At 47.2% G+C, this 18,399-nt stretch overlaps 1 pseudogene; it reads left to right on the top strand.

Moving 5' to 3' along the window:
- Positions 1 to 3,167: 3,167 nt before the first annotated feature.
- Positions 3,168 to 15,225, top strand: LOC123729528 (serine-rich adhesin for platelets-like; annotated as a pseudogene).
- The last annotated feature ends 3,174 nt before the right edge of the window (positions 15,226 to 18,399 follow it).

Below are 18,399 nucleotides of genomic sequence, written 5' to 3'. Positions count from 1 at the left end.
CCAGAGCGACTTACAAATTGGTGCATTCACCTTATAATATCCAGTGGAACAACCACTTTACAATAGTGCATCTAAATCTTTTAAGGGGGGGGTTAGAAGGATTACTTTATCCTATCCCAGGTATTCCTTAAAGAGGTGGGGTTTCAGGTGTCTCCGGAAGGTGGTGATTGACTCCGCTGTCCTGGCGTCGTGAGGGAGCTTGTTCCACCATTGGGGTGCCAGAGCAGCGAACAGTTTTGACTGGGCTGAGCGGGAACTGTGCTTCCTCAGAGGTAGGGAGGCGAGCAGGCCAGAGGTGGATGAACGCAGTGCCCTTGTTTGGGTGTAGTAAAGGGAATAGAGGTATGGGAATAGACATAGTAAAGGGAATAGAGGTTGTAAAGGGAATAGACGTAGTAAAGGGAATAGAGGTAGTAAAGGGAATAGAGGTAGTAAAAGGAATATAGGTATTAAAGGGAATAGACATAGTAAAGGGAATAGAGGTATTAAAGGGAATAGACGTAGTAAGGGCAGGCAACAAGAAATTATTGTAAATGTTTTATTTTAATTCCTGTTTTCTCCAACAACACTCCACATCCCATTACCTTCTACTGAGAAGGATGCCTGGTGTTCTCAACTCCCATTCCCCATGCCAATCAATAGTTGGGTATGAATAAAAGGGAAACTAAATACATCATAAACTTCACTTCCCCTGTACTCAAATCATTTAACATTTTTACATTTTAGTCATTTAATAGATGCTGTTATCCAGAGCAACTTACAGGAGCAATTGGGGTTATGTGCCTTAAGTAACCTTAAGTTAAGTGCTCAACAGATTTTTCACCTAGTCGGTTCAGGGATTCAAACCAGCAATGTTTCGGTTACCGTCCCAACACTCTTAACCGCTAAGCTACCTGCCACCCCAATCAAATCAAATCAAATCAAATCAAGCTTTACTTATACAACATTTCAGACATGTCATGCAACACAATGTGTTTTACTGGGAAAAACTAAATAAAATAAAACTGAAATATTTACAACACAACAAACATAAGAGGATAAAAAACAAAAACTGAACGAATAAAAAGCCCCTACGGAAAAGCAAAACTAAAAAGGGATGTTTTAAGATCTCTTTTAAATATGTCCACAGTTTCGGCCCCCCTCAGGTTCTCTGGCAGGCTATTCCAGATGCTGGGGGCATAATAACTAAAGGCTTCCTCTCCATGCCTCTTGGTCCTAGGCTTTGGAATAGTTAAAAGGCCAGTGCCAGAGGACCTGAGGGACCTACTGGGTACATAACTTAAAAGCATGTCTGACGTGTATTGGGGTGCACAATCGTGGATTGATTTAAAAACCAATAGAAGAATCTTAAAATTAATTCTAAAACTCACAGGCAGCCAGTGCAGAAACCTTAAAACCACTGTCTAGTCTTGGTCAGTACCCGTGCTGCAGCATTCTGTATGTTTTGCAGTTAACCAATGGCTTTCTTGGGTAGACCAGACTGGAGAGCATTACAGTAGTCAAGCCTGCTTGTAATAAAAGCATGGATGAGTCTCTCTGTATCAGCCTGAGAGAGAAACGGCCACACTGTGGCAATGTTTCTCAGGTGGTAAAAAGCTATTTTGGTCACATTCCTAATGTGTGAATCGAAATTGAGTTCAGAATCTAAAATAACACCTAGTTATTTAACCTGGTGTTTTATCTTTATTGCCCGTGAATTAAAATGTGCGGCCAGATTCTCTCTCTGTGCTTTGGCTCCAACAATAAGTACCTCAGTCCTGTCTTGATTTAGCTGGAAGAAGTTGTGAGCCATCCATGTATTTAAATCACTAATACAGTCTAATAATTTATCAGTGGAGCTAAAATCGTCTGGTGACACAGAAATGTAAAGTTGTGTATCGTCTGCGTAGCAGTGAAAATCCATGCTGGGCTTTCTGATAACGCTGCCAAGGAGTAACATTTACAAACTGAACAGTACCAAACCCAAAATCGAAACTCATGGAACTCCACATGTGATATGTATTTTCTCTGAGTTATGTTCACCAAGGCTGACAAGAAATTCTTGACCGGTTCAATATAAGAAATTCTTGACCGGTTCAATATGTTCTAAACTAATTTAGAACTGGACCGTAGAGGCCAACCCACCTCACCAGTCTATCCAGAAGGACATCAAATCAAATCAAATTTAAAATTGTATTTATCACATGCGCCGAATACAACAGGTGTAGGCAGACCTTACCGAGAAACAGTACAACAGGTGTAGGTAGACCTTACCGAGAAACAGTACAACAGCTGTAGGTAGACCTTACCGAGAAACAATACAACAGGTGTAGGTAGACCTTACCGAGAAATCATGCTCAACACTGTCAACTGCAGCAGTTAAATCTAAGAGTACAAGGACAGAGAGCTGTATTTGCTCTAAGATAATGTACCACTTTAACGAAGTCTGTCTCTGTGCTGTGGTGGGCACGAAAACCAGATCGGAATTTAAAAAAAAGTTGGCATACAATTTTTTTTAGCAGTACTGTACTGTTGTGGGATGTGCTCCTGCACCGGTCCCTTTCACATTCTAGAGGTGACAGAACAGCAAATCAACCAACACCAGCTTAAGTTCCAACAAAAAGTCCAGGAACATTTTAGTAGATTAGAGGGCACATTTCTCACTGAAAATATTGATGTTTCAGAATGACAATGTACAATCTCTGATTCAAGCCATGGATTCCTCACACTCAGTTGCACGCACACACACACACATGCACACACACAGCCCCCCATTCCTTCCACTGTGACTTCCCAACGTCCTGCTAATAATGGCAGGATGTAGGGTCCTGATCCCACTACTGCCAGGAGAACACTGCCTCGTAAACATTTAACCATCTGGTCGTTTACACAGCTATGCATGCACATCCAAATCCACATCCAAATCCACATCCAAATCCAAACCCACATCCAAGCCCACATCCAAATCCACAACCACATCCACATCCACAAACACATCCACATCCACAACCACATCCACAACCACATCCACATCCACAACCACATCCATAACCACAACCACAACCTCATCCACATCCTCAACCACATCCACAACCACATCCACAACCACATCCACAACCACATCCACAACCACATCCACAACCACATCCTCAACCACATCCACATCCACATCCACATCCACAACCACATCCTCAACCACATCCGCACCCACATCCTCAACCACATCCACATCCTCATCCACAACCACACCCACATCCACATCCACAACCACAACCACATCCACAACCACATCCACAGCCACATCCACATCCACATCCACAACCACAACCACATCCTCAACCACATCCTCACCCACATCCACAACCACATCCACATCCATATCCTCATCCACAACCACATCCACAACCACATCCACAGCCACATCCACATCCACATCCACAACCACAACCACATCCTCAACCACATCCTGAACCACATCCACAACCACATCCTCATCCACATCCTCATCCACATCCTCAACCACATCCACAACCACATCCTCAACCACATCCACAACCCCATCCACAACCACATCCTCAACCACATCCTCAACCACATCCTCATCCACATCCTCATCCACAACCACATCCACAACCACATCCTCAACCACATCCTCAACCACATCCACATCCTAAACCACATCCTCATCCACAACCACATCCTCAACCACATCCTCAACCACACCATCATCCACATCCACAACCACATCCTAAACCACATCCTCATCCACATCCTCAACCACATCCTCAACCACATCCACATCCACAACCACATCCACAACAACATCCTCAACCACACCCACATCCACACCCACAACCACAACCACATCCTCAACCACATCCTCAACCACATCCGCACACATATCCTCAACCACATCCACATCCTCATCCACAACCACACCCACATCCACATCCACAACCACAACCACATCCTAAACCACATCCACAGCCACATCCACATCCACATCCACATCCACAACCACAACCACATCCTCAACCACATCCTCACCCACATCCACAACCACATCCACATCCATATCCTCATCCACAACCACACCCAAATCCACATCCACATCCACAACCACAACCACATCCTAAACCACATCCACAACCACATCCTCATCCACATCCTCAACCACATCCTCAACCACATCCACAACCACATCCTCAACCACATCCACAACCCCATCCACAACCACATCCTCAACCACATCCTCAACCACATCCTCATCCACATCCTCATCCACAACCACATCCACAACCACATCCTCAACCACATCCTAACCCACATCCACATCCTAAACCACATCCTCATCCACAACCACATCCTCAACCACATCCTCAACCACACCCTCATCCACATCCACAACCACATCCTAAACCACATCCTCATCCACATCCTCAACCACATCCTCAACCACATCCACATCCACAACCACATCCACAACCACATCCTCAACCACATCCTCAACCACACCCACATCCATAACCACATCAACAACCAAATCCACATCCAAATGCACAACCACATCCACATCCAAATCCACATCCAATACCACATCCACAACCACATCCACAACCAAATCCATATCGACATCCACAACCACATCCACATCCACAACCACATCCACAACGACATCCACATCCACATCCACAACCACACCCACATCCACATCCACAACCACATCCACAACCACATCCACATCCTCAATCACATCCACAACCACATCCACAACCACATCCACAACCACATCCACATCCACAACCACATCCTAAAACACACCCACATCCACATCCACAACCACATCCACAACCACATCCACATCCACAACCACATCCACATCCACAACCACATCCACGACCACATCCACAACCACACCCACATGCACAACCACATCCACAACCACATCCACAACCACACACACACCCACAACCACATCCACAACCACATCCACAACCACATCCACATCCACAACCACATCCTCAAACACACCCACATCCACATCCACATCCACAACCACATCCACAACCACATCCACAACCACATCCACATCCACAACCACATCCTCAAACACACCCACATCCACATCCAAATCCACAACCACAACCACATCCTAAACCACATCCAGAACCACATCCACAACCACATCCACATCCACAACCACATCCACAAACACATCCTCAACCACATCCTCAACCACATCCACAACCACATCCTAAACCACATCCTCATCCACAACCACATCCACATCCTCAACCACATCCTCAACCACATCCACAACCACATCCTAAACCACATCCTCATCCACAACCACATCCTCAACCACATCCTCACCCACATCCACAACCACATCCACAACCACATCCTAAACCACATCCTCATCCACATCCACAACCACATCCACATCCTCAACCACATCCTCAACCACATCCTCAACCACATCCTAAACCACATCCTCATCCACAACCACATCCGCAACCACATCCTCAACCACATCCTCAACCACATCCTCATCCACAACCACATCCTCAACCACATCCTCAACCACATCCTCATCCACATCCACAACCACATCCTAAACCACATTCTCATCCACATCCTAAACCACATCCTCAACCACATCCTAAACCACATCCTCATCCACAACCACATCCTCAACCACATCCTCAACCACATCCTCAACCACATCCTCAACCACATCCTCATCCACATCCACAACCACATCCTAAACCACATCCTCATCCACATCCTCAACCATATCCTCAACCACATCCACAACCACGTCCACAACCACATCCACAATCACATCCACAACCACACCCACATCCACATCCTCAACCACATCCTCAACCACACCCACAACCACATCCTCAACCACATCCACATCCTCATCCACAACCACACCCACATCCACATCCACAACCACAATCACATCCTAAACCACATCCACAGCCACATCCACATCCACAACCACAACCACATCCACAACCACATCCTCACCCACATCCACAACCACATCCACATCCATATCCTCATCCACAACCACATCCACATCCTCAACCACATCCTCAACCACATCCTCAACAACATCCTAAACCACATCCTCATCCACAACCACATCCTCAACCACATCCTCAACCACATCCTCAACCACATCCTCATCCACAACCACATCCTCAACCACATCCTCAACCACATCCTCATCCACATCCACAACCACATCCTAAAAAACATTCTCATCCACATCCTAAACCACATCCTCAACCACATCCTCAACCACATCCTCACCCACAACCACATCCTCAACCACATCCTCAACCACATCCTCAACCACATCATCAACCACATCCTAAACCACATCCTCATCCACAACCACATCCTCAACCACATCCTCAACCACATCCTCATCCACATCCACAACCACATCCTAAACCACATCCTCATCCACATCCTCAACCATATCCTCAACCACATCCACAACCACGTCCACAACCACATCCACAATCACATCCACAACCACACCCACAACCACATCCTCAACCACATCCACATCCTCATCCACAACCACACCCACATCCACATCCACAACCACAATCACATCCTAAACCACATCCACAGCCACATCCACATCCACAACCACAACCACATCCACAACCACATCCTCACCCACATCCACAACCACATCCACATCCATATCCTCATCCACAACCACACCCACATCCACATCCACATCCACAACCACAACCACATCCTAAACCACATCCACAACCACATCCTCATCCACATCCTCAACCACATCCACAACCACATCCTCAACCACATCCACAACCCCATCCACAACCACATCCTCAACCACATCCTCAACCACATCCTCATCCACATCCTCATCCACAACCACATCCACAACCACATCCTCAACCACATCCTCACCCACATCCACATCCTAAACCACATCATCATCCACAACCACATCCTCAACCACATCCTCAACCACACCCTCATCCACATCCACAACCACATCCTAAACCACATCCTCATCCACATCCTCAACCACATCCTCAACCACATCCACAACCACATCCACAACCACATCCTCAACCACATCCTCAACCACACCCACATCCACAACCACATCCACAACCAAATCCACATCCAAATCCACAACCACATCCACAACAACATCCACAACCAAATCCACATCCACATCCACAACCACATCCACATCCACAACCACATCCTCAACCACATCCTCAACCACATCCTCATCCACATCCACAACCACATCCTAAACCACATTCTCATCCACATCCTAAACCACATCCTCAACCACATCCTCAACCACATCCACATCCACAACCACATCCTCAACCACATCCTCAACCACATCCTCAACCACATCATCAACCACATCCTAAACCACATCCTCATCCACAACCACATCCTCAACCACATCCTCAACCACATCCTCATCCACATCCACAACCACATCCTAAACCACATCCTCATCCACATCCTCAACCATATCCTCAACCACATCCACAACCACGTCCACAACCACATCCACAATCACATCCACAACCACACCCACATCCACATCCTCAACCACATCCTCAACCACATCCACATCCTAAACCACAACCTCATCCACAACCACATCCTCAACCACATCCTCAACCACACCCTCATCCACATCCACAACCACATCCTAAACCACATCCTCATCCACATCCTCAACCACATCCTCAACCACATCCACATCCACAACCACATCCACAACCACATCCTCAACCACATCCTCAACCACACCCACATCCATAACCACATCCACAACCAAATCCATATCCACATCCACAACCACATCCACATCCACAACCACATCCGCAACGACATCCACATCCACATCCACAACCACACCCACATCCACAACCACATCCACAACCACATCCACATCCACAACCACATCCACAACCACATCCACAACCACATCCACATCCACAACCACATCCTAAAACACACCCACATCAACATCCACAACCACATCCACAACCACATCCACATCCACAACCACATCCACATCCACAACCACATCCACGACCACATCCACAACCACACCCACATGCACAACCACATCCACAACCACATCCACAACCACACACACACCCACAACAACATCCACAACCACATCCACAACCACATCCACATCCACAACCACATCCTCAAACACACCCACATCCACATCCACATCCACAACCACATCCACAACCACATCCACAACCACATCCACATCCACAACCACATCCTCAAAAACACCCACATCCACATCCAAATCCACAACCACAACCACATCCTAAACCACATCCAGAACCACATCCACAACCACATCCACATCCACAACCACATCCACAAACACATCCTCAACCACATCCTCAACCACATCCACAACCACATCCACATCCACATCCTCATCCACAACCACATCCTCAACCACATCCACAACCACATCCACAACCACATCCTAAACCACATCCTCATCCACAACCACATCCACATCCTCAACCACATCCTCAACCACATCCTCAACCACATCCTAAACCACATCCTCATCCACAACCACATCCTCAACCACATCCTCACCCACATCCACAACCACATCCACAACCACATCCTAAACCACATCCTCATCCACATCCACAACCACATCCACATCCTCAACCACATCCTCAACCACATCCTCAACCACATCCTAAACCACATCCTCATCCACAACCACATCCTCAACCACATCCTCAACCACATCCTCAACCACATCCTCATCCACAACCACATCCTCAACCACATCCTCAACCACATCCTCATCCACATCCACAACCACATCCTAAACCACATTCTCATCCACATCCTAAACCACATCCTCAACCACATCCTCAACCACATCCTCATCCACAACCACATCCTCAACCACATCCTCAACCACATCCTCAACCACATCCTCAACCACATCCTCATCCACATCCACAAACACATCCTAAACCACATCCTCATCCACATCCTCAACCATATCCTCAACCTCATCCACAACCACGTCCACAACCACATCCACAATCACATCCACAACCACACCCACATCCACATCCTCAACCACACCCACAACCACATCCTCAACCACATCCACATCCTCATCCACAACCACACCCACATCCACATCCACAACCACAATCACATCCTAAACCACATCCACAGCCACATCCACATCCACAACCACAACCACATCCACAACCACATCCTCACCCACATCCACAACCACATTCCACATCCATATCCTCATCCACAACCACATCCACATCCTCAACCACATCCTCAACCACATCCTCAACAACATCCTAAACCACATCCTCATCCACAACCACATCCTCAACCACATCCTCAACCACATCCTCAACCACATCCTCATCCACAACCACATCCTCAACCACATCCTCAACCACATCCTCATCCACATCCACAACCACATCCTAAACAACATTCTCATCCACATCCTAAACCACATCCTCAACCACATCCTCAACCACATCCTCACCCACAACCACATCCTCAACCACATCCTCAACCACATCCTCAACCACATCATCAACCACATCCTAAACCACATCCTCATCCACAACCACATCCTCAACCACATCCTCAACCACATCCTCAACCACATCCTCATCCACATCCACAACCACATCCTAAACCACATCCTCATCCACATCTTCAACCATATCCTCAACCACATCCACAACCACGTCCACAACCACATCCACAATCACATCCACAACCACACCCACATCCACATCCTCAACCACATCCTCAACCACACCCACAACCACATCCTCAACCACATCCACATCCTCATCCACAACCACACCCACATCCACATCCACAAACACAATCACATCCTAAACCACATCCACAGCCACATCCACATCCACAACCACAACCACATCCACAACCACATCCTCACCCACATCCACAACCACATCCACATCCATATCCTCATCCACAACCACACCCACATCCACATCCACATCCACATCCACAACCACAACCACATCCTCAACCACATCCACAACCACATCCTCAACCACATCCACAACCCCATCCACAACCACATCCTCAACCACATCCTCAACCACATCCTCATCCACATCCTCATCCACAACCACATCCACAACCACATCCTCAACCACATCCTCACCCACATCCACATCCTAAACCACATCATCATCCACAACCACATCCTCAACCACATCCTCAACCACACCCTCATCCACATCCACAACCACATCCTAAACCACATCCTCATCCACATCCTCAACCACATCCTCAACCACATCCACAACCACATCCACAACCACATCCTCAACCACATCCTCAACCACACCCACATCCACAACCACATCCACAACCAAATCCACATCCAAATCCACAACCACATCCACAACAACATCCACAACCAAATCCACATCCACATCCACAACCACATCCACATCCACAACCACATCCACAAACACATCCTCAACCACATCCTCAACCACATCCACAACCACATCCTAAACCACATCCTCATCCACAACCACATCCACATCCTCAACCACATCCTCAACCACATCCTCAACCACATCCTAAACCACATCCTCATCCACAACCACATCCTCAACCACATCCTCAACCACATCCACAACCACATCCACAACCACATCCTAAACCACATCCTCATCCACATCCACAACCACATCCACATCCTCAACCACATCCTCAATTCACATCCTCAACCACATCCTAAACCACATCCTCATCCACAACCACATCCACAACCACATCCTCAACCATATCTCAACCACATCCTCATCTACAACCACATCCTCAACCACATCCTCAACCACATCCTCATCCACATCCACAACCACATCCTAAACCACATCTCATCCACATCCTAAACCACATCCTCAACCACATCCTAAACCACATCTCATCTACAACCACATCCTCAACCACATCCACAACCACATCCTCAACCACATCCTCAACCACATCCTCATCCACATCCACAACCACATCCTAAACCACATCCTCATCCACATCCTCAACCATATCCTCAACCACATCCACAAACCACGTCCACAACCACATCCACAATCACATCCACAACCACACCCACATCCACATCCACAACCACATCCTCAACCACATCCACAAATCCACATCCTCAACCACATCCACATCCTCATCCACAAACCACACCCACATCCACATCCACAACCACAATTCACATCCTAAACCACATCCACAGCCACATCCACATCCACAACCACAACCACATCCACAACCACATCTCACCCACATCCACAAATTCACATCCACATCCATATCCTCATCCACAACCACATCCACATCCTCAACCACATCCTCAACCACATCCTCAACAACATCCTAAACCACATCCTCATCCACAACCACATCCTCAACCACATCCTCAACCACATCCTCAACCACATCCTCATCCACAACCACATCCTCAACCACATCCTCAACCACATCCTCATCCACATCCACAACCACATCCTAAACCATATTCTCATCCACATCCTAAACCACATCCTCAACCACATCCTCAACCACATCCTCACCCACAACCACATCCTCAACCACATCTCAACCACATCCTCAACCACATCATCAACCACATCCTAAACCACATCCTCATCCACAAATTCACATCCTCAACCACATCCTCAACCACATCCTCATCCACATCCACAACCACATCCTAAACCACATCCTCATCCACATCCTCAACCATATCCTCAACCACATCCACAACCACGTCCACAACCACATCCACAATTCACATCCACAACCACACCCACAACCACATCCTCAACCACATCTCACATCCTCATCCACAACCACACCCACATCCACATCCACAACCACAATCACATCCTAAACCACATCCACAGCCACATCCACATCTACAACCACAACCACATCCACAACCACATCCTCACCCACATCCACAACCACATCCACATCCATATCCTCATCCACAACCACATCCACATCACATCCACATCCACAACCACAACCACATCCCAAACCACATCCACAACCACATATCTACAACCACATCCTCAACCACATCCACAACCACATCCACAATCACATCCACAACCACATCCACAACCACATCCTCAACCACATCTCAACCACATCCACAACCACATCACATCCACAACCACATCCACAACCACATCCTCAACCACATCCTCACCCACATCCACATTCTACAACCACATTCATCATCTACAACCACATCCTCAACCACATCCTCAACCACATCCTCATCCACATCCACAAACCACATCCTAAACCACATCCTCATCCACATCCTCAACCACATCCTCAACCACATCCACAACCACATCCACAAATTCACATCTCAAACCATATCCTCAACCACACCCACATCCACAACCACATCTACAACCACATCCACATCCAAATCCACAACCACATTCACAACACACATCCACAACCAAATCCACATCCACATCCACAACCACATCCCAACAAACACATCCTCAACCACATCCTCAACCACATCCTCATCCACATCCACAACCACATCCTAAACCACATCTCATCCACATCCTAAACCACATCCTCAACCACATCCTCAACACATCCACATCCACAACCACATCCTCAACCACATCCTCAACCACATCCTCAACCACATCACAACCACATCCTAAACCACATCTCATCCACAACCACATCCTCAACCACATCCTCAACCACATCCTCATCCACATCCACAACCACATCCTAAACCACATCCTCATCCACATCCTCAACCATATCCTCAACCACATCCACAACCACGTCCTCAACCACATCTCACAATCACATCCACAACCACACCCACATCCACATCCTCAACCACATCCTCAACCACATCACATCCACAACCACATCCTCATCTACAACCACATCCTCAACCACATCTCAACCACATCCCATCCACATCTACAATCCACATCCTAAACCACATACCTCATCCACATCCTCAACCACATCTCAACCACATCCACATCTACAACCACATCCACAACCACATACCTCAACCACATCTCTCAACCACATCTCACATCCACAACCACATCTACATATCTCAAATTCACATCTACAACCACATCCACAACCACATCTACAATCCACATCCACAACTACATCCACATCCACATCTACAACCACATCCACATCCACAACCACATCTACAACCACATCACATCCACAATTCACATCCACAACCACATCTACAACTACATCCACATCTACAACCACATCCTAAACCACATCCACAACCACATCTCACAACCACATCCACAACCACATCCACATCTACAAATCACATCCACATCCACAAATTCACATCTCAACCACATCTACAACACATCCACATCTACAACCACATCTACAAACCACATCCACAACTACATCCACATCCACAACCACATCTACAACCACATCTACAACCACATCCACATCCACAATCATATCTACAACCACATCTCACATCTACATCCACATCTACATCAAATTCACATCTACAACCATATCTACAATCACATCCACATCTACAACCACATCCTCAAAACACCACATCACATCCACATCCACAAACACAATCATCTCAACCACATCCTCAAAACCACATCCACAACCACATCCACATCCACAATTCACATCTCACAACACATATCTCAACCACATCTACAACCACATCCACAACCACATCTCACATCTACATCCACATCTACATCACAACCACATCCAATTCATACCACAATTCACATCTACAACCACATCCTCAAACCACATCTCACATCTACAACCACATCCACATCCACAACCATATCCTCAACCACATCCTCAACCACATCCTCAAATCACATCATCTACAACCACATCCTAAACCACATCTCATCCACATCCACAACCATATCCACAACCACATCCTAAACCACATCCCATCCACATCTCACAATTCATATCTACTCAACCACATCCTCAACCACATCTCAACCACATCCTAAACCACATCTCATCCACAAATTCATACTCAAACCACATCCTCAATCATATCTCAACCACATCCTCAACCACATCCACATCTACAACACATTCATCCACATCCACAAATCACATCTCTAACCACATCCACAATCCACATCCACAACTACATCCTCAACCACATCTACAACACATACATCTACAATCACATCTACAACCACATCCAAACATCTCAACCACATCCAACCATATCATCACATCCACAACCACATCCTAAACCACATCTCACATCCACATCTCAACCACATCCTCAACCACATCCACAACCACGTCCACAAATTCACATCCACAACCACATCTACAACCACATCCACATCTACATCTCACATCCACAACCACATCCACAAATCACATCCTCAACCACATCCACATCTCTCATCCACAACCACAACCACATCCACATCACAATTCACAACCACATCCTAAACCACATCCACAGCCACATCCACATCCACAACCACAACCACATCCACAAACCACATCCTCACCCACATCTCACAACCACATCCTCACATCCACATTCACATCCACAACCACATCTCACATCCTCAACCACATCCTCAACCACATCCACAACCACATCCTAAACCACATCCACATCCACAAATCACATCCTCAACCACATCTCAACCACATCCAAATCCACATCCACATCCACAAATCCACATCTACAACCACATCCTCAACCACATCCTCATCCACATCCACAACCACATCCTAAACCACATTCTCATCCACATCCTAAACCACATCTCAACCACATCCTCAACCACATCCTCATCCACAACCACATCCTCAACCACATCCTCAACCACATCCTCAACCACATCCTCAACCACATCCTAAACCACATCCTCATCCACAACCACATCCTCAACCACATCCTCAACCACATCCTCAACCACATCCTCATCCACATCCACAACCACATCCTAAACCACATCCTCATCCACATCCTCAACCATATCCTCAACCACATCCACAACCACGTCCACAACCACATCCACAATCACATCTACAACCACACCCACATCCACATCCTCAATCACATCCTCAACCACACCCACAACCACATCCTCAACCACATCCACATCCTCATCCACAACCACACCCACATCCACATCCACAACCACAATCACATCCTAAACCACATCCACAGCCACATCCACATCCACAAACTACAACCACATCCACAACCACATCCTCACCCACATCCACAACCACATCCACATCCATATCCTCATCCACAACCACACCCACATCCACATCCACATCCACATCCACACATCCACAACCACATCCACAACCACATCCTCATCCACATCCTCACATCCTAAACCACATCCACAACCACATCCACAAATCACATCCACAACCACATCTACAACCACATCCTCAACCACATCCTCAACCACATCCTCATCACATCCACATCCACAACCACATCCACAACCACATCCTCACCCACATCCACATCCTAAACCACATCATCATCCACAACCACACCTCAACCACATCCTCAACCACACCCTCATCCACATCCACAACCACATCCTAAACCACATCCTCATCCACATCCTCAACCACATCCTCAACCACATCCACAACCACATCCACAACCACATCCTCAACCACATCCTCAACCACACCCACATCCACAACCACATCCACAACCAAATCCACATCCAAATCCACAACCACATCCACAACCACATCCACAACCAAATCCACATCCACATCCACAACCACATCCACATCCACAACCAAATCCAGAACCATATCTCAACACCACATCCACAACCACACCCACACCCACATCCACATCCACATCCACAACCACATCACAACCACATCCACATCCAATCTCAACCACATCCACAACCACATCCACAACCACATCTCACAACCACATCCACATCCACAACCACATCCTCAAACACACCCACATCCACATCCACATCCACAACCACATCCACAACCACATCCACATCCACAAATCACATCCACAACCACATCCACAACCACATCCACATCCACAACCACAACCACATCCACAACCACACCCACATCCACATCCACAACCACATCCACAACCACATCCACAACCACATCCACAACCACATCCTCAAACACACCCACATCCACATCCACAACCACAACCACATCCACAGCCACATACACAACCACATCCACATCCACATCCACAACCACATCCTCAAACACACCCACATCCACATTCACATCCACAACCACATCCTAAACCACATCCACAAACCACATCCACAAACACATCCACATCCACATCCACAACCACATCAACAAACACATCCTCAACCACATCCTCAACCACATCCACAACCACATCCACATCTACATCCTCATCCACAACCACATCCACAAACCACATCCACATCCACAACCACATCCACAACCACATCCTCAACCACATCCTCACCCACATCCACAACCACATCCACAACCACATCCTAAACCACATCCTCATCCACATCCACAACCACATCCACATCCTCAACCACATCCTCAACCACATCCTCAACCACATCCTAAACCACATCCTCATCCACAACCACATCCTCAAACACATCCTCAACCACATCCTCAACCACATCCTCAACCACATCCTAAACCACATTCTCATCCACAACCACATCCTCAACCACATCCTCAACCACATCCTCATCCACATCCACAACCACATCCTAAACCACATTCTCATCCACATCCTCAACCACATCCACAACCACATCCTCAACCACATCCTCAACCACATCCTCAACCACATCCTAAACCACATCCTCATCCACAACCACATCCCTCAACCACATCCTCAACCACATCCTCAACCACATCCACAACCACATCTCATCCACACACAACCACATCCTAAAGCACATTCTCATCCACATCCTCAACCACATCCATAACCACATCCTCATCCACATCCTCAACCACATCCTCACCCACATCCACATCCTAAACCACATCATCATCCACAACCACATCCTCAACCACATCCTCAACCACACCCTCATCCACATCCACAACCACATCCTAAACCACATCCTCATCCACATCCTCAACCACATCCTCAACCACATCCACAACCGCATCCACAACCACATCCTCAACCACATCCTCAACCACACCCACATCCACAACCACATCCACAACCAAATCCACATCCAAATCCACAACCACATCCACAACAACATCCACAACCAAATCCACATCCACATCCACAACCACATCCACATCCACAACCACATCCTCAACCACATCCTCATCCACATCCACAACCACATCCTAAACCACATTCTCATCCACATCCTAAACCACATCCTCAACCACATCCTCAACCACATCCTCATCCACAACCACATCCTCAACCACATCCTCAACCACATCCTCAACCACATCATCAACCACATCCTAAACCACATCCTCATCCACAACCACATCCTCAACCACATCCTCAACCACATCCTCAACCACATCCTCATCCACATCCACAACCACATCCTAAACCACATCCTCATCCACATCCTCAACCATATCCTCAACCACATCCACAACCACGTCCACAACCACATCCACAATCACATCCACAACCACACCCACATCCACATCCTCAATCACATCCTCAACCACACCCACAACCACATCCTCAACCACATCCACATCCTCATCCACAACCACACCCACATCCACATCCACAACCACAACCACATCCTAAACCACATCCACAGCCACATCCACATCCACAACCACAACCACATCCACAACCACATCCTCACCCACATCCACAACCACATCCACATCCATATCCTCATCCACAACCACACCCACATCCACATCCACATCCACATCCACAACCACAACCACATCCTAAACCACATCCACAACCACATCCTCATCCACATCCTCAACCACATCCTCAACCACATCCACAACCACATCCACAACCACATCCACAACCCCATCCACAACCACATCCTCAACCACATCCTCAACCACATCCTCATCCACATCCTCATCCACAACCACATCCACAACCACATCCTCACCCACATCCACATCCTAAACCACATCATCATCCACAACCACATCCTCAACCACATCCTCAACCACACCCTCATCCACATCCACAACCACATCCTAAACCACATCCTCATCCACATCCTC

The sequence above is a fragment of the Salmo salar genome, chromosome ssa21, assembly GCF_905237065.1.
Source record: "Salmo salar chromosome ssa21, Ssal_v3.1, whole genome shotgun sequence".
Taxonomy (NCBI): domain Eukaryota; kingdom Metazoa; phylum Chordata; class Actinopteri; order Salmoniformes; family Salmonidae; genus Salmo; species Salmo salar.
The sequence above is the reverse complement of the archived record's forward strand: the minus strand, read 5'-3'. Positions and strand labels throughout refer to the sequence as shown.